The sequence below is a fragment of the Salvelinus namaycush genome, chromosome 4 (genome assembly GCF_016432855.1).
Source record: "Salvelinus namaycush isolate Seneca chromosome 4, SaNama_1.0, whole genome shotgun sequence".
Taxonomy (NCBI): Eukaryota; Metazoa; Chordata; class Actinopteri; order Salmoniformes; family Salmonidae; genus Salvelinus; species Salvelinus namaycush.
In genome coordinates this window covers 14,637,335-14,663,516 of record NC_052310.1, presented here as the reverse complement: position 1 = coordinate 14,663,516, position 26,182 = coordinate 14,637,335, and the positions used below count along the sequence as shown (strand labels likewise).

Genomic DNA, 26,182 nt, shown 5'->3' with positions numbered 1-26,182 from the left:
AGCATATATCATCATGCCTCATGATTTCTCAAACCCTGTGCCATTTAATGTGTGAGCTCTCTCTAATAGCAGAAATAGCATAATTCTTATATATGAGCTCTTACCACCTAGGAAAGGATCCATATGCTATTGATGGAAATATCTGTCAGTCATGATAGAAATCTTAGTGCTCTGTTTAATGGGAAAAAGAGGGGGATTATTTAGACCGAATGGAAGCAAAAGTTGTCATGTTTTAGTATGTCACCTTAATATAAAGCAATGGACAGTTTTGGAATCATCATCATTGGGGTCATGGCAAAATACATATTTTGGAAGTTATTAAATCAAATCCTTATATAAGCTAGCCAGTTTGTTGTCTCTAGGCAGTAACACGTGGAGCTCTTCCTACTGATACAATATGACAGAAAATGCAATCCACTCCCATATTGCTCTTGGATAAGACCCACATTTCTGCTTTTCAGACAGGCTTTCTCGCATTATTAATAACAATTTCCCATCTGCTATCTGTTGAGTATTTAACATTGCCCAAGTGTTGAGCCCTGTCTCCAAGTCCTCCCTCAGCATTCGGTCCAAAATATTTTCAGTCAGATTTTCAGGGTCGACACAAAACTGATGTAGACTATAGAAAACCTTCAAGGTGTAACATTATAAGCAGACAATAAGCACGGCATGTGATAAGAATTTTTTATTTTATTAATAGCCTCATATTTTCATCTCATAGGCTAATTTATTTGAGGGTATTTAATAGTTTGATTGAAAATGGTTTTGTCTTATTGAGAAAAGCTCATGGTCCTCACCTAACCTCATCTCCCACCGGGTAAGGCAAGTCAGGTACTAGAGGTCTTTCATTCTTCTTTGTGAAGGGAGGAGCTGGACCGCGTCCTCGGCGAACCTAGCCTATATGAGGACGAGAATAACGCACCACGCCAGACTCGTATCAGTGTGAATGGCAGGGGATGCTCAACATCTCCACACTAGGCTACATTAATTCTCATGGTCTCACATTCAAAGCGAATATTGCTACTTTTAAAGTCGTTTAAAAAAAAAATCAGAGGTAGATGTGTTTGTACTTTACAGTGTTAGTCCTGTAGAGAGTGGTAGTCCTGTAGAGAGCGGTAGATAGCCAGTTTTATTACATTGTTTTATGCGGGCCCAGAGCTTTGCATTGGCCCAGAGCAGTGTGCGCCCCATACTGTACATATGCGGAGGGAGGAGCAATAGTATATCTCTTGATTCCATTTCCCTGTCGTGGCAGCCTACCGAAACGTTACTGGAGCACATTTTTACACACACCTCATGGGGAATCCCAAATAACGAGCACCTTGTGACTTTGTTTAAGTGCAAATTAGGAACCGCACGAGACGTTTTGACGGCAAGCGGCGCTTTGCAGAGGAATTTTTTAAAATAGAAAAGCCCGGTACTGTGCAGTTGCATACCCTACCACTCCACTTGCGCTTTATACGGGGAGGCTTTGACTTTTTCATCCTCGTTTCAGTCTCAAAACAACCGTATTCCTGTCCAAAACAGTAGAAGAACCTGACGGTGAGTCTCATTGGCACATATTTACTTTCAAACGTGTTCTACCCACCTTGCATGTCGCATTTGTGCGTATTTGTCTGTCCAAGCTAGCCCCAGTAGCTGCATGGTTTGACAGATCAGCAGCGTTATGTAGGCTACAGTATCGCTTCACCTTGGCCTCCTACAGTTTGCTTGCTAAAATATAATTCGCCGCAATTGTTGTTGTACTGTTGTTGTAGTGTTTATTTAATTTATTGTCTGATGTAGTTGTCGATGCAGATAGTCAATGTACAATGTGTTCACGTAATCAACTGAGGGGCCTAACTTGTATTTATTAATTTATGATACTACAAACACACACACACACACACACACACACACACACACACACACACACACACACACACACACACACACACACACACACACACACACACACACACACACACACGTATATACACGCATCTGTCTATTATTGTGCAGGTTATGTTGTGTGGCCTTGTGTGTAGGAGGTAAAAATATTATTTTAGCAAGTAAGTGCCATATTGTTCAAATCTGGTGCAGGTATGTTTGTAGCACAGTTGCAGCAAATACTTTGGATAACTGCCAACTTCTAAGGGTTACAGTACAAATTACACATCACATTTGCAATGATACCGCAGAATGAAACTGATAATTCTAGGCCTATAGCTCCATGAATATTGATTTCTGACTGTCATAGGGCATGATAATACTAACAATATGGGCCTGGAAAATATCATGGAACACTTGTTTGGGAAATTCCCAAGTTACTGTGTAATGTCAATAGCTTGGTACAATGTTACTTACTATTCTATTACAATAAATGTGTCTATTTTCTTAGCGCTGTCATGCAGTTATGTATATTTAAATGTTGCCTGGCTATCCAAACTCCAAATGCAACACCACGCCCATGGACATTAAAGTTTCTTCTCCGCAATCAGTCAATAGTGTACAACTGCAGCCCGCAATTCGGGGCGTTCCTGCATGTGGTCATTCCTGGATCTGCAGGAACGCCCCCCCTCGAGCAAATCCATTATCTGATTGGTTCCAGAAACGGATGGGTTGGGCCAGACCCAGAACACACATGGGTAAAGCGGCGTTTTGAAAATGTGTCATTGGCTTTGATACTCTGATTGGTTAGAAATGATCCAATCACTGATGGCTTTGTTTTTGCACACATGGGGACCATTTTTAGTAGCCTAGGGCCCAGGACAAATGTGGCCTTTAATAAACGCATTTCGTGCAGTTATACATCATTGTGTATGACTGGATACTTTTGTAATACCGCACAAATGATGGAAATGACAGGCTACTTTGACACTGACCAACTGAGAATCTGAGATCAATAAAAACAACCTTGTCTTGAATCCATCAATAGACTAGGCCTAGGTGTGTGGAGACACACATATTGTACAATATGACAAGAAAATGATAGTCCTAAAAAAGCTTTTCAGTTTCACTGACTCACCCAATAATGCACAGCTCACTATGCGCTCGTGCCAAAGCCTACTTCTCACTTGTTTTACTTAAAACAATGTTTGCTCAATAGGCCTATTTGGAAGTTGATTAAATATTAAGGTAGCTTAAAGCAGACAGATTAGAGTCTTCTCTCTTCAGCAGGAGCCATTTTTCTTTCCAGCCACATCTAGGCAATAAAAAATAAAAAGCTATTGATCCTCTGTGGCTAAATTATAGGACTACTCAGGATGACCTGAAATATTCTGCTTTGACAAAATGTGATGCTGTTTTCAAATGAAACACAATACCTTGCTCTTGTTAATGCTTTTAGAATTGATTTGTAGGCTATTCTGAATATTTCATTTCTTTCTGAACAGACAGCAGTAATTCTATAACTTTGGCACATGTATTTACATTTATCAGGGGTGCTGCAGCACCTCCAGCAACTTTCCCGCAGCTAAGGAAATAATTGATGAAGTGCTGTTATGCGTAGGCTATCAGCCAACCAGGCCGAATATTGATGGTGATGTAAATCAAGTGTTATCAAGTGTTAATCAAATGTTATGCTGCTGTGGCAGTACTGTTGATATTTAAACTAATTAGCTTGCTACACACACTCGACCGGGCGCGCACAATCTCCGTACAGGACAGACCAATGGACGGGGGGGGCTTGACGATGTCACAACGACTTGGTGGCAGTGGGTTCAGAACAACGTCATACAAGTGGTAGGGCAAATATCAGGGATACTGATAGCTGTTTTCATTTGTGAGGGAGATATTTCCCAGCTTTATGATAAAACCTAATACAGCGAGCCCTTGACTTTCATCCAGATTTCCACCTACACATGAATCATTACCTAGTTGTTTAAAACTCTGTCTTCTTTACCTCTGTTGATTAGCATTGGCCCTTGGCCAAATCAGACATTACACCATAAACATGTTTCTAAAAGCAAATAAACCCAGTGTGGGCTTTGGAAAGTTTCTGTAATTCAATGTTTTCATTTGTGTACAGTAACTCAGCCTCCTACATTTTGGGTTCCATCACTTTCAGATGGGATGTTAAAGGGGTGTCCTGACTCTCTGTGGTCACTAAAGATCCCATGCCACTTATCGTAAAAGTAAGGGTGTTAACCCTGGTGTCCTGGCTAAATTCACAACCTGGCCGTCATACCATCACGGTCACCTAATCATCCCCAGCTTCTAATTGGCTCATTCATCCCCCCTCCTCTCTCCTGTAACAATTCCCCAGGTCGTTGCTGTAAATGAGAATCTGTTCTCACTCAATTTACCTGGTAAAATAAGAGTTAAAGATACAAAAAAAAGAAAAAATGCACTATGTGTACAGGTTTACATGGTTTATTATGTGTGTATTAGTGCATACTGTTTATGTTTAGTACGGGGGGGATATCAGTAAGATTGACTGACCTTCATGTCTTAAAGTAATGATGGACTTTCGTTTATCTTTGCTTATTTGATCTGTTCTTGCCATAATATGGACTTGGTCTTTTACCAAATAGGGCTGTCTTCTGTATACCAACCCTACCTTGTCACAACACAACTGATTGGCTCAAATGCATTAAGAAGGAAAGAAATTCCACAAATGAACTTTTAACAAGGCACACCTGTTAATTGAAATGCATTCTAGGTAACTATCAGTCAATCAATCAGTCAAATGTATTTATAAAGCCCTTTTTACATCAGCCGATGTCACAAAGTGCTTATACAGAAACTCAGCCTAAAACCCCGAACAGCAAGCAATGCAGATGAAGAAGCACGGTGGCTAGGAAAAACTCCCTAGAAAGGCAGGAACCTAGGAAGAAACCTAGAGAGGAACCAGGCTCTGAGGGGTGCCCAGTCCTCTTCTGGCTGTGCCAGATGGAGATTATAACAGTATATGGCCAAGATGTTCAAACGTTCATAGATGACCAGCAGGGTCAAATAATAATAATCACAGTGGTTGTAGAGGGTGCAACAGGTCAGCACCTCAGGAGTAAATGTCAGGTGGCTTTTCATAGCCGAGCATTCAGAGTTCGAGACAGCAGGTGCTGTAGAGAGAGAGAGTCGAAAACAGCAGGTCCGGGACAAGGTAGCACGTCCGGTGAACAGGTCAGGGTTCCATAGCCACAGGCAGAACAGTTGAAGCTGGAGCAGCAGCACGACCAGGTGGACTGGGGACAGCAAGGGGTCATCAGGCCAGGTAGTCCTGAGGCATGGTCCTAGGGCTCAGGTCCTCCGGGAGGGAGAGAGAGAGAGAATTAGAGGGAGCATACATACATTCACACAGGACACTGAATAAAACAGGAGAATTACACCAGATATAACAGACTGACCCTAGCCCCCGACACATACACTATTGCAGCATGGAGGCTGAGACAGGAGGGGTTGGGAGACACTGTGGCCCCGTCCGACAATACCCCTGGACAGGGCCAACCAGGCAGGATATAACCCCACCCACTTTGCCAGAGCACAGCCCCACACCACTAGAGGGGTATCCGCAAACCACCAACTTACTACCCTGAGAAAAGGTTGAGTATAGCTTATGAAGATCTCCCCCACGGCACGAACCCGACTACTTCATGAAGCTGGTTGAGAGAATGCCAAGAGTGTGCAAAGCTTTCATCAAGTCAATGGGTGGCTACTTTGAAGAATCTGAAATATAAATATATTTGCATTTTTTTCACACTTTTTTGGTTACTACATGATTCCGTATGTGTTATTTCATAGTGTTGATGTCTTCACTATTATTCTACAATGTGTAAAATAAAGAAAAAACCCCTGAATGAGTAGGTGTGTCCAAACTTTTGACTAGTACTGTATTCAATACATGTTAGAATCACTTTTAGCAGTGATTATAGCTGCGAGTCTTTCTGGGTAAGTCTCTAAGAGCTTTCCACACCTGGCTTTTACAATATTAGCATATATTGTTTTTATAGCTCTGCCAAGTTGGTTTTTGATCATTGCTAGAAAGCCATTTTCAAGTCTTGCCGTAGATGTTCTAGCTGATTTAAGTCATAACTGTAACTGGGCCACTCAGCAACATTCAATGTCATCTTTGTAAGCAACTCAACTGTATATTTGGCCATGTGTTTTAAGTTATTATCCTGCTGAAAGTGGATTTGTTTCCCAGTGTCTGTTGGAAAGCATACTAAACCAGGTTTTCCTCTAGGATTTTGCCTGTGCTTAGCTCTATTCTGTTTCTTTTTATCCTAAAAATCTCCTTAGTCCTTGCCGATGACAAGCATAGCCATAACATGATGCAGCCACCACCATTCTTGAAAATATGAAGAGTGGTACTCAGTGATGTGTTGGATTATCCCCAAACATAACGCTTCGTATTCGGGACATAGAGTTAATTTCTTTGCACATTTTTATCAGTTTTACTTTAGTGCCTAATTGCGAACAGGATGCAGGTTTTGGAATATTTTTATTCCATACAGGCTTTCTTCTTTTCACTCTGTCATTTAGGTTAGTATTGTGGAGTAACTACAATGTTGTTGATCCATCCTCAGTTTTCTCCTATCACAGCCATTCAACTCTGTAACTGTTTTAAAGTCACCATTGGCCTGATGGTGAAATCCCTAAGCGGTTTCCTTCCTCTCCGTCAACGGTATCTTTGTAGTGACTGGATGTATTGATACACTTACATTGATATTTTAGTCATTTAGCAGACGCTTTTATCCAGAGTGACTTACAGTAGTGAGTGCATACAGTTTTTGTACTGGTCCCCCATGGGAATCGAACCCACAACCCTGGCGTTGCAAGCTCCTTGCTCTACCAACTGAGCCACACCATCCAAAGTGTAATTACTAACTTCACCATGCTCAAAGGGATATTCAATGTATTTTTTACCCATCTCCCAATAGGTGCCCTTCTTTGCGAGTCATTGGAAAACCTCCCTGGTCTTTATGGTTGAATCTGTGTTTGAAATTTACTGCTTGACTAAGGAACCTTACAGATAATTGTATGTGTGGGGTACAGAGATTAGGTATTCATAAAAAAATTATGTTAAACACTATTATTGCACACAGAGTGAGTCCATGTAACGCATTATATGACGTGTTAAGCAAATTTGTATTTAGGCTTGCCATAACAAAGGGATTGAATACTTATTGACTCAAGACATTTCAGCTTTTCCTCCTCATTTGCCCCTCGGTCTCTCTCTGTCTCTCTCTGTATGGGGCAGTGGTGCTGGAAGCTTAGAAAAAGTGAGATAGAGTTCAGTTATATAAGCAGGCTATGCAGTGCAGCCGATGTCCTGATCTGAATCCACTCTATTATGATGTCAGAGAGAGCAGAGAAGAGGAGCCTGACAGAGAGACCGTGACATGCTGGGTAGTCAAACACATCGCGCCCTTTCCTGAACAGTCTAGGCTGAGAGTGAGAGTGGGCAATAGTGCCAGACTGGAATTTGTCCGGATTCCATTACTTACTTATACAGTTTTTACTTATACATATAGTTTTTTTTTGGTTACAATGTTCTTCGCTTTGACAGTGAATGGTTTTCATGTCGACTTGACCTGAATACGGTGCAGCAGAGTTAGTCATCCCACACATGTCCCCGGAGTGCTCTCGCGTGATTGTCCCTGCTCATGTTTATGACTAATTAGATTATGTCACCAATTTATGCCATGCGCTCACAGGTTGCCCTCGCGGTCTCCGTTCAGAAAGGCGCAGGCAGTCCTGCACAAAATGCCATCAGCTGATCTGTATGTTTTCGCTCTGCGAATGACAGCATTTGAGGCACATGGTCTTTACCTGGATAAACTTCTCTCAAAACCTTTTATATCAAAGTCCATTTGAATGATTAAGGTGAAGGTAATGTAGAGTTGGTCCCATAGATGTGAGCGTATAACAATTGAGATTGTTTGACTGGCTAAACAATAGCCAGCATTGTCTGTCCTGAGATATGCTCACATACCATTGTGCATCCAATTTGTTGATCCGCCGGGTTGAATTGAATTGGACTGACCTTCTCCCAAAGGCTTTAAATGTGCGCTTTTGATAAATGAGTGTTATAACAGTGTGTGACAATGCCAACGTTTACCATTTTTATTTTATTAACATGGTTGACCAAAATGTCATCTTTCTCCCAGAGGTAGAGTTGAAACATGACCTGGCCCGATGCATTAGAGGTTGTTTTGTGCAGTTACCAACAAGTGACTATCTTTAAGCAATAAGGTACCTCTGGGGGTTTGTGGTATATGGCCAATATACCACGGCTAAGGGTTGTTCTTATGCACCACGGTGCGGAGTGCCTAGATACATCCCTTAGCCGTGGTATATTGGCCATATATCACAACCCCCCGAGGTGCCTTATTGCTATTATAAACAGGTTACTAATGTAATTAGAGCAGTACAAATACATGTTTTGTCATACCTGTGGTATATGGTCTGATATGCCATGGATGTCAGTCAATCAGCATTTAGGGCTCGAACCACCCAGTTTATAATCCCTTTATACTCTCTTCACCATACTCTCTTCACCATACTCTCTTCACTCTCTTCACTTGACACACTCCCATTGATTTCTAGTCAATATTAACAGGTTTTTATCCTGTCTAGCAACTATATTTCTGTTAATTTATTTTCTGTGAAATCTGAAAAAAGTTCTGAAATTTTAATCTCAACTCTAGATTATTCACACTTCTGTAGTTATTCCACTCTAGCAAGGACAATGTGTGAAGTGCACCAGAGTACACGAAGGCAATGTTTTCAGAAAGCAGTATCCCCCATTATAGTCAAAGAGAGTATGGTGGTGAATATTCGTGGATACAAAACATTTTTCGTACACAATCATGGTACCAATACTTGTTTCTATTTCACCAGATGTATTTCCTTTAACCGATTATTTTAAAATTGCACACAGAAGTTAAGGATAAATTGCAGCCTGCAGTATCCCGGTCGGCCTTCAATTTGAGATACTCAGAGGGGACAGCACTGAGCTAGCCCGCAAAGTCACTTCCTAGAATAGCTTAAACTGTGCAATGTTTCCAAAAACTCCTCCATGAAGCAAGATGGCAACGCACTAAAACGACACTTCCTGATCTTCAAATGCCCACTGAGACTTCACATAGGAAACAATGGGGTGACGTCATTGATGTCTTTGTCCATTCATTTTACGGTCTATGGCAGTGGTCACCAACCGGTCGAGCGCAGTAGGTGCACTTGATTCAAAAGTTCCCATTTTTTAGCCATTTCATTTGTCTGAAAAGACAAACTCCGCCTACCAGGCGGACCGGGAGATCTGTGGCTAAATAAATTGAGTGTGCTAAACTGCGCTGGCCAATCGGATAGCTAAAAAAACTGTGCCTACCTACAGCTCCCATGACCCTGGCCACAGCTATTTCATAAAAACAATTACTATAGATAGCGATTTCTTTTAAAACAATTACTATAGATAGACTATCAAAGAATAGCTACAGCAAAGAGTTGCTGTTTTTATGAGTGAGTTCATGTTTAAGTTTTTATTCAGCACTGCCCCAAAAAATTATTCAACACTATTACAAAACATAAAACGTGCTTCTCTCTACTTCCGTTCGCGCTGCAACTGCATGAATGAGTAGCCAAGTGTATCGATAGCCCTTCATTTGTACTATTATTAGCAGCTCGTTGTGTCTATTTTAATATTGAGGAGTATTTCACTTTCTCTGGTCATAGGAACAACAGGAATTTGTGCCTGAGGCAGATGTGGTACCGACTCGAGTTTCGCCATCAGGTCGAAGACAAGACGGTGTCGCCTCTCCTGGTCAGTCTCACCGGAGGAAAAGAAGGAGAGAGCAGGGGTCGTGAGAGGCGGACCCTCTGCTAATCTCTCCCTCCCTCTGCTGAGACTAATACCTTGTTCAAGACAACTGGGAACTCGGAAATCTCCGACTTCAGTGTGTTCAAGACAACTAGGAACTCGGAAATCTCCGACTTCAGTCTGTTCAAGACAACTGGGAACTCGCAGGTGCTACACAAACTCATCTATTTTGTAATCAAAGTTTGAGTTTTTAAATATAATACGGTCTGAGGAGAACAATATTGGCAGGCCAGGCATATAGCCAATATGCTGTGATAATGTATTAAACCTACTGTACACACTCCATTCCTACAGAACTGTTTTTATTAGATTCATGATTTTATGTTTTTTTCTGAGCGGTAGATCTCAGCTTGCTTTTTGACTGCAAAAGTGATCTTGACTCAGAAAAGGTTGGTGACCACTCGTCTATGGTTTAACCAGTAGATAGGGGTCAAAAGACAGATGAGGTCAGATGAGACTTAAATGGTTTAGGGTTGTCATTGTGATTTGCCATTGGCTGAGGTGAAGAAGGGGCTATTTACTGAGTGCAGGTTGTCATTTCTGTGTGACTAATGGTTTTCCTCAGGCACCGTTTCAGTTGAGCTTCTACGTCACCCTAAGCTTAAAGTTGCACTATGCAGAAACCGCTCCACCATTTCCTGGTTGCTAAAACTATAATAGTTCACCTAATTTCAGTTTGTGACAAAATAAGATAGTATAGTGTAGAGAATCATTGTACCATCTGAACCTCTGTGAAATATATTTTCCATAACCACAAATATTGTTGTTTCAGCTGTTTGAAGCTGGTGTACAAAACGGATCGTAAAAGACTCAAAAACAAAACTTAAGAACGAGAAGCATAGATATAGCACACATAGAACAGATCTACTGCTTCTTAGACTTGCTTTCAAGTATAATGACCAATCTATAACTCATTCTATGTGAATTTGGTCAGGTCTCCCAAAAAGTGACAAATTGTTCTATGTTCTATTCTTGAATGCAATGATTGATTTTGGGCACCACACTTTTTCAGCCCACATACAATGAACTTCATGAACCGTGTAGGTACCTGTTCACCTCGCAGTGTGAACTTGAGTGAAGTGGCGGATGAGTTGCTTACGTCCGTACAGTACTAATGAAGCTGAACTTTGACTGTCTGCTTTCAGCCTGTTCAGAGGACAACGCAGCCCCCCCCTAACTGCTGATAAGCTTGCCTGGCGTCTTTGAGATAACGCACACTACCACAGATGACAACACTCGCACACAAGCAGACCATTACCAACAAACCGTCTGCGTCTCGCCTTCAGAGGCAAATGTGTGGCTTTACAAAGTTTTTTTTCGTCTCTGTTCTTTCAGCTCCAGCCAAGCTAAGCCAAGCCTCCTCTCTTCATTTCCTAGCAGGCAGGGTCCCTATAACTTTTCTGTTTCTGCTCCTTTTTATTTGCTTTTTCTCCTCGGCTGGGATTTCCATGCAAATGGCTGCCAGACAGCGCCCTCCTCCACCTCTCTTGCCACTCCTAGTATGAACATGACTGCGAGACTTCCATGAGCCCACTCTCTGCCTCAGGGCCTCTCTCTCAATTCAATTCAATTCAAGGGGGTTTATTGGCATGGGAAACATATGTTAACATTGCCAAAGCAAGTGAAGTAGATAATATACAAAAGCCTCTCTCTCTTTCTTTCTCTCTTTCTCTCTCTCTTTCTTTCTCTTTCTCTCTCTCTCTTTCTTTCTTTCTTTCTTTCTCTCTCTTTCTTTCTCTCTCTTTCTTTCTCTCTCTCTCTCTTTCTCTCTCTGCCTCTCTCTCTCTCTTTCTTTCTCTCTCTCTCTCTTTCTCTCTCTGCCTCTCTCTCTCTCTCTCTCTCTCTCTCTCTCTCTCTCTCTCTCTCTCTCTCTCTCTCTCTCTCTCTCTCTCTCTTTCTGCCTCTCTCTCTCTGCCTCTCTCTCTCTTTCTGTCTTAATCCGCAGCCGACCTCAGCTCACAGGGACATAACATAATAAGGTATAAAACGTCCCTTTATTGGACGGGGAGAGTTGAGGCTGTTTTACACATATCAACAGCAGTCATGTGGCCCTGGCTACGACTGCTTGTTCCCTCCATCTCTACAACCCCTTTCATGAGCTGGAAGATTTTGGCGCGCTGCGCGGGAGCGTTATTTTTGCCAGGGCGACGGCTTTACGAGTAGGAGCCCATCTGACACTGTCTGGCATGGGCCCATTTTAGTAGCCTCTCTGTTTGTGTTTACGCACTGGGAGAGAAGTGAAGTCGTGACGGATTTGCGGAGATGTCACAGGCAAGCAGAGTAGCAACCCTGACTGGCATAGCATGATTCAGTATAAATATACACAGGTCTTCTCTGGACTACAACTACTGTAGTTTAATCTGCCCAGAATATCAATATCATAATTTAAGCCACAAGTAGTAGTCTAATCTTGACTCTTTTTTTCAAAATAGTCCCTAAGGTATAATTGTTTCCTTGTAATTATGAATGCTTCAAACAACAAGGCTCAGCTCAACATGGCAGTGTCAACATAAATGCTATTGTTTATATAGGTTTTCTGTATAAATAAACTTTTATATACCCCTATATCACACACTCACAAACTGCAAACCTTGCGTACAATTAATTAGTTAGAGAGAAGTCTCATGTCACTTTCATTTTCATCCCCTGTAGCTTTATAATCGCGGCAAAGTTGGTTCCTGTTTCAGTCACGTCTTTGGCCATGTGAACGTGGGTCAAACAAAAACACCCTAATGATTGGTTGACAAGTAGTGCCTCCCACAATGCAGGCGATGGCTGCACGTTGCAGTTGGTGAGAAGCAACTGCAGTGAATTGAAGGCGACTTTATAAAAAACTGCATAAACTGTGATCACTTGATTTTTGTCAAATTCCTGCAGTCGACAATTTTTATAACCATAATGCAACACACTTTAAAAGGCGGTGACACCGACTTGACAAAAGTTATCCAATTGAACGCGCCCAATAACGCCTCCACATAAAGACCCTGTGAGTATTCTAAATCTATAGATAGAATGTAATAGCGGGCACTTTGAATACAGCTCAAAGTGCCCGCTATTATTGGTGTCGTGTCAATTTGGTGTCATGTCAAACCATACGGTGGTGGGCACTATTACATTCTAACTATAGGATTAGAATAATCATTATATTTCCATGATTCTGACAGTTCACCCAAGTGTTTCGATGTAAATCACAAGTCAAATCATAATTGCAATATTTTGTTAAAAATAAGGCTGAGATGTTTTGCCCATATCCTGCAACCCAGTGTGGACATGATCTCAAATGAGATACATTTTTGGTTGAAGTTTGATGGAACAGTATAAAACAATCAAAATGGAGAAAGACCCATTGAAATCATTTAGAATGTATGTGGTCTCACCCTAGGGTCACGCACTACTCATAAAGCAAATGTAGAAATTAAGAACCTGTCAAACACAGTCATACTGTAAAAAATCGGACATTTTGGCCATATCGGCTAGACCTAATTAAAGAGGATGATTAGAATGTTGGCAGCGGACCAAGTTCTATTAAACTATTGTACCTTACCATCTGTAAATAGGCCATCGTTTTATTGCTTAAATGAAAAGTGAACTGCTAAATTTGTTTATTAACATCCAATTATTATCTTTTTTTTTATCTTACCCATTATTTTTACTTTGTCAAGAAACACTTACTCGGTTAGCGTGCTGAGTCAGCATACTGCCTCAGAATAATCATCAAACTGCAACAGAATGGGAAGGAAATTACAAACGAGCACAAAAGTTTACATAAGATGGCCACGATCTTAGCTCTGCCCTCCCGAAGCTTCCACAGAACTGCCAATCAGGGTGGGGAGAATAAATGGGTGTCTATGGTGAAGAAACACTGCCATTTTATTGCCCTGTTTTTGTAATCTTTCACGCTTCAGGAAATTTCGATGGACTTATTCCAGGAGCTGAGGGTATGGCAGGTCCCAAGCAGCAGTCCGTCCACCTCTTCATTGAGCCTTTCAAATTTAATGCCACTTCTTACACTAGGGTCCTATTTTATTTTTAACGCTAACTGGCTAACATATACAGGGCCAAATAAGAGCTCCTTGTTGCACAGTCGGCCCTTAAAATAGAAACGTGGCTTTTCGTTAAAGCCCCGGCTCTTCACCCAAGACAGGCTGTGGAATTCCAAGTATGGGGAAGTGAATGGACTTTGGGATAATGCGTGTGTGCGCGTGTGTGCGCGTGTGTGTGTGGGGAAGTGAATTTACTTTGGGATAATGTGTGTGTGAGAGAGTAGGCCTTATTAAGCTTTTACTGTGCTGGGTTATGACATCCTGCCTCCTTTTGACTGTCACTACAAGGCTTACATATTAATTTATTGCAAGCTGCTTCAGTTGGAGAGCGCCCAAGTTTTTGATCACACTTCTGGCTCTCTCCCTTAATACATAGTCCCACATCAGTTTCCCTGGGGCGATGAACAGAGAGATGTGTGCAAAATATTCCTCTGGCTACAGAGAGAGACAGAGAGAATAACTACAGTTTATTTTTTGTGTCTTGCACTGAAATACTGAAGTGTTGATGTTGTCCCTCCATCACTTTTTTTGGACAAGACATGGCCCTTTGCTCAGTGAGCCGCAATCCCCGTCCCAAGGTTCAATGTTTGTCTGACGAGAGACATCTGAAAGATGAACTTTCCTGAATCATATTGTTCAGCTCCACATGATTACACTCTGACTGAGTTACTGTACATTCGACAGTAAGCCAAGCCTGGGGCAGTTACTGGTTTTGTTTTTATTCCTGTGGTGAAATAATCTCATAAACCACAGTAATTAATTGAACACCCACAGTAATTTATCACTATCACTGATATTATTAGCATACGGATTGTGATACCAATTAAGGCATCACATGAACATGATACAGTATTGGTTCAAATTCTGCGTCAGAATCCCCCCGGTATGGAGATTATTTCCAATGATCTATTGCAGTCAGTATGCAGTGAATGGGCAACCAATGTACTCTGTGACCTGTGTTGATTGATAGATAGGTGAGGGATGAATAGCTGGGGATAGGGCAGGGCTGGGGCTGGGTTGCCAGCCAAGGTGAGATCCTGTAATGAGGGCTTGGAGGAGTTCTCTTCCGTAAGATTAGCAACCACGCTAGCAACCCAACCGACGAAGGGGGCCCTGCACATAGGAGGCCCTGCACATAGGAGGCCCTGCACATAGGAAATAGGAAACTCCACTACACAAAACCCTCCTCTGTTTGTTGACGCTGCCGTGCCCGCTGCTGCTGATTCTACCTCCATTTGTCATCTTGTCATCTTGTCCCGATTGTTATCTCAGCTCTCAATTTAACCCCCGTCACTCCCTCCCTCTCCCGTCCTGCACACCTGTTATTTCATGCATCGGGTGACTTGGCCATGAGAAGGCGTCTTGATATTATTTTGTGGGAGTGTGTGTGTGCATGTGTGTGTGTCTGTGAGGAGGCAGTGGTTGGGTGTATGTCACAATGAAGTCATAGCTCAAGGGGACTTGACGAGCGTAACATTGCACTGTATTTGGTTTGTGGTGTGTGTGTGTGTGTGTTTGTATGCCCGTACGTGCGTTTGTGTGTATGTCTGTTTGTCTGTGTGAATTCCCATTGTGTCCTCATGGGTGTGGATGCATTTAAACAATTAGCACTTTTCCCATCCAGAAATAGAGATTGTTGTTCGCCAGTATACTATTACCAACAACTAGAAACTTCACCGTCCGTGTCTTTGACTGTGACACACCGTGACTGTCAAGGGTTGGAACCGGTTCAGGGAACAGAATAAAAAAAAACGGAAAATAGTACAATTATTGGAGGAACAGAACCCGAACCGAAAACAAAAGCGATCTATACTGTTCCAGAACGTAACCGTTATTTTAAAAGCATGGGAACTGGTTAATAACATTATTTTATGTTCTGGGCATTTTTTTCCAGTCCCACAAAAATTGCAGCAAAGTGCCTATGCAAAGCCCTCACTCTGTCACTCAGAATCTTATTCCAGCCTCTGCCTGCCAGCTGGAAATCTTTTCCTAGGTTACTAGGTTACTATAGCCTACATAGGTTACTATAGCCTACTGACGATATTACAAGTGTAATTCAGAAATTAGGAAGAGATGTTTAATTAGAGAAGAATGGATTTACTTTTTCACTGCTAGTTGTTTCACATTGGATTTATTAACTACAAAAAAGTAAGATGTGTTATTAATTCTAATTCTAGTTAATTCTCTTCACACACAAGTTTGTTAGTTGGCTAGCTAGCTAACGCTTGCTCTGGTCCAACATTAAACCAAAGACATTCAAAGTTCCTCAATAGAAGCCGCTCCTCCATAGGTGTAATTCTGTGGGCCTAATTCAGATAATACATGTTATAAGAAGATGCCCAGCGCTTCAAGACAAGCTTCCTCCACCCTCTCTCGCTCTCTCCTCCCCCTTAAAATAGCATTTGCTCTAAACAACTTTCCTATACAGATTAAATCACATGCCCGATCCACAGCAAGCTGCTCTATCAGCACTGGTTGCTGAAGTAATTTACTGTCAAGCTAAATGTACATTTTTTGGGGGATATTTCAGAGGTTTAAAGATGCACTATGCAGAAATTGCCCTGCCATTTCCTGGTTGCTAAAATTGTAATAGTTCCTAATTTCAGTTTATTTGACCAAACAAGTAAGTATAATGTAGAGAATCATTGTACCATCTACACCGCTATGAAATATATTTTCCATAACCAAAGATATTGTATTTTCAGCTGTTTGAAGCGGTGTACAAAACCGAAAGCTAAAGACGCAAAAAAGGAACTTAAAAATGGAAGGCATGGAACTAGGGCACATAAAACAGATCTACCGCTTCTTAGGCTTTTAATGAGAATGACAGATCTATAACTCACATTTCTATCTGAATTTTGTTGGGTCACCCAAAAAGTTACATATTGCAGCTTTAAAAAGGAACAGAAAGGAACAATGTAAACCGTACATTTTTGGGGGGTTACAACCGGTTCAGAACTTTATTTTGTTGTCAGAACAGTGTAACGGGAAGAGAAAAAAAATATGGTTCTATTCAGAACGAAACGATTAGAAATTAATTTATGTTCCAACCCCTGATGACTGTTTGATTTGATTTGGATTTATCAGGATGCCCATTAGCCGACAGCTTGTTGACAATTCTTTCATATATTTATAGAGTGCCGTGTCATTACATGACCGTCATTGATCTCGCTTTCGAAGAAGAACTCTGTACAACACCAATAAGTTATTTACAACCTAATTAATGCACAAAAACATGAGCTACCAGTTTGGAGCAATGTTTTATTTATTTTTATTTTTCCTTTATTTAACTAGGCAAAACCCCAACCCGGAAAATGCTGGGCCAATTGTGCGCCGCCCTATAGGACTCCCAATCACAGCCGGTTGTGATACAGCCTGGAATCGAACCAGGGTCTGTAGTGACACCTCTAGCACTGAGATGCCGTGCCTTAGACCACTGCGCCACTTGGGAGCCCAATGTAGGGTAGTGTTGTCACGATACCAGAATTTTGACCTATACCAGGTCTAGTATCACAATACACGATACTATCACGATACTCAATACCAAAAACGATACCACGGCAAAAAAGAAGGATTATTAGCCAAAGTCACAGAATGGACCTTGATCCAAAAATATGAAATCAGCTCCTGCTCTGTTCAATCTTTGGGCATCTTTTGAGTTTGAATTTCTGTACATCAACATTTTTTCAGAGACTGCCATGTATGCATTATAATGGAGTCAATTATACAGTCATACAATCAATTTGACTTTGGTAAAAAAAACAATCTAACTACATAATGGTAATCATTTATTTGAATGGTAAATCTCTATTGATAAATTGGGTAAATCAAGATGTCGCCTAGGCCTATCCACAATACAGGTGAATGCACTTTCAAAAAGAGTGTGTGCATGCATTGAGTTACTGAGCTTGTTTTAGGTGATTTCATGGGACTACAGATGACAAACAATCTGTTTCCCTCCTATTTGGGACTTATTTTATTGTACTGATAAACAACATTTGCATAGAAGTAGCTAGGCTTGGGCGGTATCCAGATTTTCATATTGTCATACCATCCTTCTCTTATACTGCGATTTATGGTATTACCGGCATAGCACACCAGAATGCTAACAAAATTAGCACAAACTAATAGCGAAATCACATAGACAATGTTAGCTAAATGTTAACGAGCGAAAACAAACATAAACAAATTGCAAAAACAGGCAAATCCAACTCATAAAGTTATATAAGCATAGCTAGTCTCTACCGAATGTCATTTTCAGTGAGTGTGGACATTTTCAAGCGAAAGTGAACTAGAGAAATTGCACAAATGAACAAAGTTGTGATGCATGCTTTTCTGAGGAAGAGCAGCATGTGTAGTACACAGAGCAGAAAGGAGTAGAACGCTACTAGTAAGCACAAGGAAAAATGGCAGCTGTACAGATAACTCATCCAGAGCTCTTTGACTTCTAGCAGAAAGCCATTATAAGATTACCAAAAGTATGTGGACACCTGCTCGTTGAACATCTCATTCCAAAATCATGGGCATTAATATGGAGTTGGTCCCCCCCTTTGCTGCTATAACAGCCTCCACTCTTCTGGGAAGGCTTTCCACTAGGTTTTGGAACATTGCTGCGGGGAATTTCTTCCATTCAGCCACAAGAGCATTAGTGAGGTCAGACTCGCAGTCGGCGTTCCAATTCATCCCAAAGGTGTTCGATGGGGTTGAGGGCAGGGCCTGTGCAGGCCTGTCAAGTTCTTTCACACCGACCTTGACCAATAATTTTTGTATGGACCACGCTTTGCACCACGGAACTGTCATGCTGAAACAGGAAAGGGCCTTCTCCAAACTGTTGCAACAAAGTTGGAAGCACAGAATCGTCTAGAATGTCATTGTATGCTGTAACGTTAAGATTTCCCGTTCACTTGAACTAAGCAGCCTCGCCCGAAACCATGAAAAACAGCCCCAGACCATTATTCCAACTTTACAATTGGCACTATACATTGGGGCAGGTAGCGTTCTCCTGGCATCGGCCAAACCCAGATTTGAATGTCGGACTGCCAGATGGTGAAGCGAGATTCATCACTCCAGAGAAAGCATTTCCACTGCTCCAGAGTCCCATGGCATTGATTTTTACACCACTCCAGTCGACGCTTGGCATTGTGCATGGTGATCTTAGGCTTGTGTGAGGCTGCTCGGCCATGGAAACCCATTTAATGAAGCTCCCAACTAACAGTTCTTGTGCTGATATTGCTTTCAGATGCAGTTAAGAAATTGGTTGTGCGTATTGCAACCGAGGACAGACAATTTTTATGGGCTACGCACTTCAGCACTCGGCTGTCCCATTTTGTGAGATTGTGTGGCCTACCACTTCGCGGCTGAGACATTATTGCTTCTAGACGTTTCCACTTCACAATAACAGAACTTATAACAGTTGACCAGGGCAGCGCTAGCAGGGTCGAATTTTCACAAACTGACTTGTTGGAAAGGTGGCATCCTATGACGGTGCCACATTGCAAGTCACTGAGCTCTTCAGTAAGGCTATTCTACTGCCAATGTTTGTCTATGGCGATTGCATGGCTGTGTGCTTGATTTTATACACCTTGTCAGAAACGGGTGTGGCTGAAATAGCCAAATCCACTAATTTGAAGTGGTTTCAACAGGCTGTTGTATAAATAATGTATCTGATAGCAAACATTTAGAAGTAAATTGCATTCAAGTGTAACTTCATCAACTCATGTGCGCTGCACAACAGAGACTCGCTGATCGATATAGAACGCTATGGACTCACCAGCTCGCTTTCTCCTGTTGTGCTATTTACAAACCAACACGTGAGTGGCTCAACTGTTCTGGGGGAACTACGGTAAGCTTCATCATTTAAAATAATGTGACAGGTGAAATGAAGAACGCAATCTTCTTTATCTCCTAAGTTATTGCACTGCTGGTAATAACTTTAAAAAGTATCTACAAATATTCACAATTATTGAAAATCTTCAAAGAAATCCTTTTGACGGTATTGACGATATTGAAAAACCATCCTGTGGCTTTTTCCAAGTACCCCGGTATACAGTAAATACGGTATACTGCCCAAGCCTAGAAGGAGCTTTCTTTATAAAAAATGTGCGCTGTCTCTTTAACCAGTAATGATGTCATTCACAAGGCAATCAGTTCGCTGAGGCAATACTAGATAGTATTTGTGAGAGACGTGAGAGAGAATAAGTGAATGAATAAAGTTTTTGGTGGCAAACAGCTTTGAAATAAGTATATTTTGCATGATGGTTTGCATATTAACACAAACAAAGTACTAGGGTAGTTAATTGATATTAGCTTTAGCTGTCAGCTCGCAAGGAAAGCTACCGGTGTCTTCTTCCATTGTAAAGTGTTCTAGCCTGTATGGACATTGTTTTGTGAACAGTAATTAAAAACCCTCTAGAGTCTATTAGGTGTGTACTTGTGCATTTTGGATGGTGTTATGCATCAATGTACAGTACGCCTTTAAGATTTTGACATATGTTTAAGTGCAGCTGGCTGTGTCGGTGTTTATGTACTCATATGAAAGGGCAGAGTTCAGGATCATGTGAATATCTCTCTATAGTTCCCTGGTGTGAGGAAACATTATCCTCATGATGCAATGGATCTGTGATTACTGCACGTGACCAGACTTTTAGAGCAATAGACTCACTGACCGGGACAGAGTACACACACCCATATGAATGCATACATACAAGTACAGATAGTCCTCCATGCATTTGTAAGCAGCACTCTTACACCCTCACACACACACACACACACACACACACACACACACACACACACACACACACACACACACACACACACACACACACACACACACACACACACACACACACACACACACACACACACACACACACACACACACACACACACACACACAGACAACAAGTGTTAATATAGATAACTGTCTTCTGTACAGCTGTTCTTGCCCTAAGAAACTGTAAATTGAGTTGAACTCAATGACTGAGGAGCAAATCGGTACAGTAGAGTTGGCTCGTGGGACACGTTCCAAACAGATACTCCATTTCCACCTTGCCTCGGTTGAGTCCTTGACCCTTGTCCATGTTGGGACGTGTCCAACTGTTCCCTGTGCATCCCTGCATTCCACATCTGGAGTACTCTATGGGCCAAGGCTGGCCGTGTGGCCCCAGAGAGATTGTGTGTGCGTGCGTGTGTGTGTGCGCGTGTGTGCACGCGTGTGTGTGTGTGAATGTTCCAATGAAATAACTGATTATTGAACTGGATTTGAGGATGTGCACACGCTCACAGTTCAGGCATGGGCTATTCTGAGGATGTCAACACAACCGGCTTCTCATCAGCTGTTTGCATTTCTTGTAAGGGACAATAAACACAAATCACAAGATCTACTTGTCCATCTCTGCAATGGCCGCCTATAACAGCCAAATACTCTCTTTCCTCTGTAACACAGAACTGAGAGGGAATGGGAAAGGCAGAGAATTAGGTCAGGCATTCCTTTTTCTGAAAAGGGTGTCAGAGTGCTATCCGACCGTACCAGGATCTCTGGCTTCCTTTTCTTTCTTTTTCTTTCAGGAATTTTTTCTCCTAAAGCCACACTGCGCCTAAGTCCATCCTGAAATACATTCTGGGGATGGAAAAACGCTTTCAGAGTAAAACCAGCTATAAAATATTTAGAAAAGATAATGGACCTGTACACTGAGTGTACTAATATTGAGATGCACTCCTATTTGCCCTCAGAACAGCCTCAATTCGTCGGGGAATTTACAAGACGTCAAAAGCGTTCCACAGGGATCCTGGCGCATGTTGACTCCAGTGCTTCCCACAGTTGTGTCAAGTTGGCTGGATGTCCCTTGGTTGGTGGACCATTCTTGATACACACATCCATTCTTGATACACACATCTTTCAGAACTAACCATCACCAAAATAAAGGATAGACAGTCAGGGATAATACATTTTTTTAAAGAAAACAATGAATTTAACAATATAGATTTTTTTGTTTATAATGTTTGAGCAAAAGCCCATTGTATTAGCCATGGCAAAATGCATAGGATCACAGGAAATTAGCTTTAAAACTGCAATACTTTCTCTCAGCTGCATGGCAAAATATGTAGAATTGCAGGAAATGTGCTTTAAAACTGCAACATTGTCTCTCAGCTCCATGGAGAAATGTATAGAATTGTAGGAAATCGGCTTAAAAATGCAAAAATGTCTCTACACCTCCAAGATGGGGCCTCTAAAATCGACTAGAAAATTCTGCCACGCTGATGGGCTGAACGTGCTTCCTGCCACGCCCCCTGCCACGCCCACCACTTAAGCCCCTTTTTGATCAAATCAAATGTATTTATAAACCACTTTTTACGTCAGCAGATGTCACAAAAGTGCTTATACAGAACCCAGACAATTTTTTAAATGTCTTTCTTTCTTTCTCTCTCTCCCTCTCTCTCTCTCTTTCTCTACGTTTCTCTCTCTCTGGGCATTGGAGAGTGCAGAGAAAGTGCAGGGAGAGTTATTTGGCTTGCCCTGCCTGCGAAGGATGGGCCCCATTTTTGACAGACCCCAGCTGATTAATCTACACATTGGCTCGGTTAGTGTGTGTGTGAGTGTGTGTGTGTGTGTGTGTGTGTGTGTGTTCGCTACAGCTTAGCACTTATAAACTATGCGCAGCTCAATAAACTATGCACAGCAACCGGCCACTCATAGATTAAAGTGACTTTAAAACACAAAGATGTTGGCTTTAGTTCAAGAGGGGTAATGAAATAACATAAATACTCGCCAAGTAATTGATGTATTATTGTTAGAAAACAAATGGACTAGAACCGAATGGAATAGCCTCTTCATGTCATCTGACCATAGCATCGGTTCCAATCCAAGTGCCAATGCTGTTTATCAAACTCCAGGCGGTGCTATGGTCAGATGACATGAAAATAGAGATCTTTGGCCACGCACACCAGTGGTGCGTTTGGTGTTAAAAATCGGAAGCATATGCAGAAAAGTACCTCAAAATGTCCTCAATATGCTGTATGGAGGTATGTACTAAGATCCATCCCAATATGTTCTCCAATCTCATAAAAAATGTTTTGATAAAGGCTCAGTGACGTTATCCTCGCAAGGGGAGAGTCCCGGAGTATTGAAAACAGGGGTGCCAATAATTTTGACCCCTATCTTTTGAGAGTTTTTGTATTACTTGAGCAATTTTATTAGTATAAAATACTATAATTTCCCCACATTTTTATAGCGTACAATATAGCTCAGTATTTGTATTATCTATTTTATACAGTATTTTTTTCTCATCTTTAGTAAGGGTGTCAATAATTATGGACCTGATTGTATTTAATGTTCCAAGCCAGCAACTTATCTGTGTCAGAGTGAGTCGTCATTTGCATACCCCCCATGGCGCTTGTTTACACTGCACCGCATGCTCTTCGTGATTTACACCCATAGATTAATATAGCTCCACCGATTTCCATAATATGCAAACAGAAGGCTATGATTCAAGAGTGAGGTTTGGCAAACTCTCTCTGGGGGTTGGTTTTGGCTTGGCTACTCTGGTGAGGCCTCGCTTAACTGACTCAGTGACTTTGGCTCCTCTGGGAAAGTCTTATATGAGGGAAAACTGATAGCTGTATATTAGAGCGAAATTGCTTTGCCAGAAACATCCAGGTATACTGTTACTTTAAGTTAGCGTCCAGAGAGAGGCCCATTTGTTTTTTATTTAGTTTTGGCTGGAATGAGTGGAAAGGAGGATATGGTATAGGCTACCTACATTTAAAACCATGCCTTCTTATCCATCAGCCTTACGACAGCATGACTAGCTCCCACTTGTCATCCCACACTGAAGACAGGTGTTTATAGTAACGACCACAGTCAAGCTGCTTCAGACACAGGCTGCATTATCTGTGTGGTTCAGGTTCCATTCAGCCAAGGTTTTGTTGTTATAGTTTGGTCCGGTTAGGTATTTAAGGACTACAGTTCTGTTCTCTACTGTGTTTATATTGTTATACTGTCTACTGTTAGGCCATACATACATTCATCCATTGCTGGCCATCTGTGTCAGCCTGAAATATTGTTAAGCATGGTATTATCAGTGTGCGCAACCATCCATGTAGGAATGGAAATTACAGTATACTTGAATGACAGGGTTTCCACACTGAGAGGCATTTCCCAATCTCCCCTTTCACTGTTAACCCTGCTAACTACTATCTTTGCCTAAACAAATGAGGCAGATATAATGTTGTTGACTTAGCTTATAAGATGTGCTGCTCTCTCCTTTCACTGCTCTCCTAACTCACACACACACAGAGATACACACCCAGCACGCACACCACCCAGTCACACACAGACACACGGTGAGCCGCCCGCACAATGCTACGGAAAGCGCCAGGGAGAAACAGCTTGCAAAAGAAGTGACAGACGACCCAGGGATTGAAGTATGGCTGCTAGTCGACCTCCCCCGCAGATAGCAATAAGAGGCTTGACTGACCCTGAACGGGAGGTTGGAACGTTATTAGCCGTTTACCGCAGAGTGAACTCTTAAATCCTTCCTGCTGTCCTCCTGTTTGTGTAAAATGGAGGGCACGGGAGGCCTGGGCCACTGACCGTTTGAACCCTACCAGTCCACAGCTGACCTTATCTGGCCAGCCTGTGCATATTTATCCCTCTCTGAGAGGCATGTCAACAGCCCTTTGCTACCTTAGCGTAGGGAATAGCATGACAATCTAATGCAAGGCAACACCAAACAGCCATAGCCGCTGTGCACTGCTTTAAAAGGGTACTGTTAGTGTGTGCGAAACCAACATTTGATATCGGCGACAGCTCTGGACGACAGCGACTACAGTTTGTAGTCTTCACAATGCACTGCTGACCCCTGACCCTGAGCTGTGGGTAGAGATCAGGGGTTGAGTTGTTGTCTAAGTCTGTAGATGCTGCTGCTGAATTCATGTTTGCACTTTTCAGGTATTTCCCTACGGGTGTAAAATGTGGCCCTGAAATTCCTTCAAATGTACACTCACTTACTGAATGTTTCAAATCAAAAACACTTAAAAGGTACGTAGTTATGAAAACCCCTTTTGCCTCTTGTCCATGAAAAGTTTAGTAGTTCGAGAGCTTAGGAGCTGCTAAGCTAGTTACGAATGGCTCACAGAACTACCGTTAACTTCCTTCATACTGAAAGCAGAGACATAAAAATGGTATCCACGAGTTCAGCTGACTAGAGAAGTATTCAGACTCCTTGATTCCCCCCCCCCCCCACATTTGGGTTGGATATGATTTGGAAAGACACACATTTGTCTATATAATGTCCCACAGTTAACAGTGCCTCTCAGAGCAAAAACCAAGCCATGAGGTCGAAGGAATTGTCCGTAGAGCTCCGAGACAGGATTGTGTCGAGGCACAGATCTGGGGAAGCATACCAAAATATTTCTGCAGTGTTGAAGGTCCCCAGGAACACGGTGGCCTCTATCATTCTTGAATGGAAGAAGTTTGGAACCACCAAGACTCTTCCTAGAACTGGCAGCCCATCCAAACTGAGCAATCAGGGGATAAGGCGGATCACCACCTCAAGCTGAACCTCGGCAAGACGGAGCTGCTCTTCCTCCCGGGGAAGGACTGCCCGTTCCATGATCTCGCCATCACGGTTGACAACTCCATTGTGTCCTCCTCCCAGAGTGCTAAGAACCTTGGCGTGATCCTGGACAACACCCTGTCGTTCTCAACTCACATCAAGGCGGTGACCCGTTCCTGTAGGTTCATGCTCTACAACATTCGCAGAGTACGACCCTGCCTCACACAGGAAGCGGCGCAGGTCCTAATCCAGGCACTTGTCATCTCCCGTCTGGATTACTGCAACTCGCTGTTGGCTGGGCTCCCTGCCTGTGCTATTAAACCCCTACAACTCATCCAGAACGCCGCAGCCCGTCTGGTGTTCAACCTTCCCAAGTTCTCTCACGTCACCCCGCTCCTCCGCTCTCTCCACTGGCTTCCAGTTGAAGCTCGCATCCGCTACAAGACCATGGTGCTTGCCTACGGAGCTGTGAGGGGAACGGCACCTCCGTACCTTCAGGCTCTGATCAGGCCCTACACCCAAACAAGGGCACTGCGTTCATCCACCTCTGGCCTGCTCGCCTCCCTACCTCTGAGGAAGTACAGTTCCCGCTCAGCCCAGTCAAAACTGTTCGCTGCTCTGGCACCCCAATGGTGGAACAAACTCCCTCACGACGCCAGGTCAGCGGAGTCAATCACCACCTTCCGGAGACACCTGAAACCCCACCTCTTTAAGGAATACCTAGGATAGGATAAAGTAATCCTTCTAACCCCCCCCTCCCCCTTAAAAGAGTTAGATGCACT

At 42.4% G+C, this 26,182-nt stretch overlaps 1 protein-coding gene across 1 annotated transcript in view; it reads left to right on the top strand.

Annotated features, from left to right (window-relative positions):
* The first annotated feature begins 1,254 nt into the window (after positions 1 to 1,254).
* LOC120046190 (thyroid hormone receptor alpha-like) overlaps positions 1,255 to 26,182 on the top strand; it is a 186,016-nt gene continuing 161,088 nt past the window's right edge. Inside the window, exon 1 of the mRNA XM_038991216.1 lies at positions 1,255 to 1,542. The gene's annotated coding sequence lies outside the window, so the exon portion shown is untranslated. The remainder of the gene's footprint in view (positions 1,543 to 26,182) is intronic.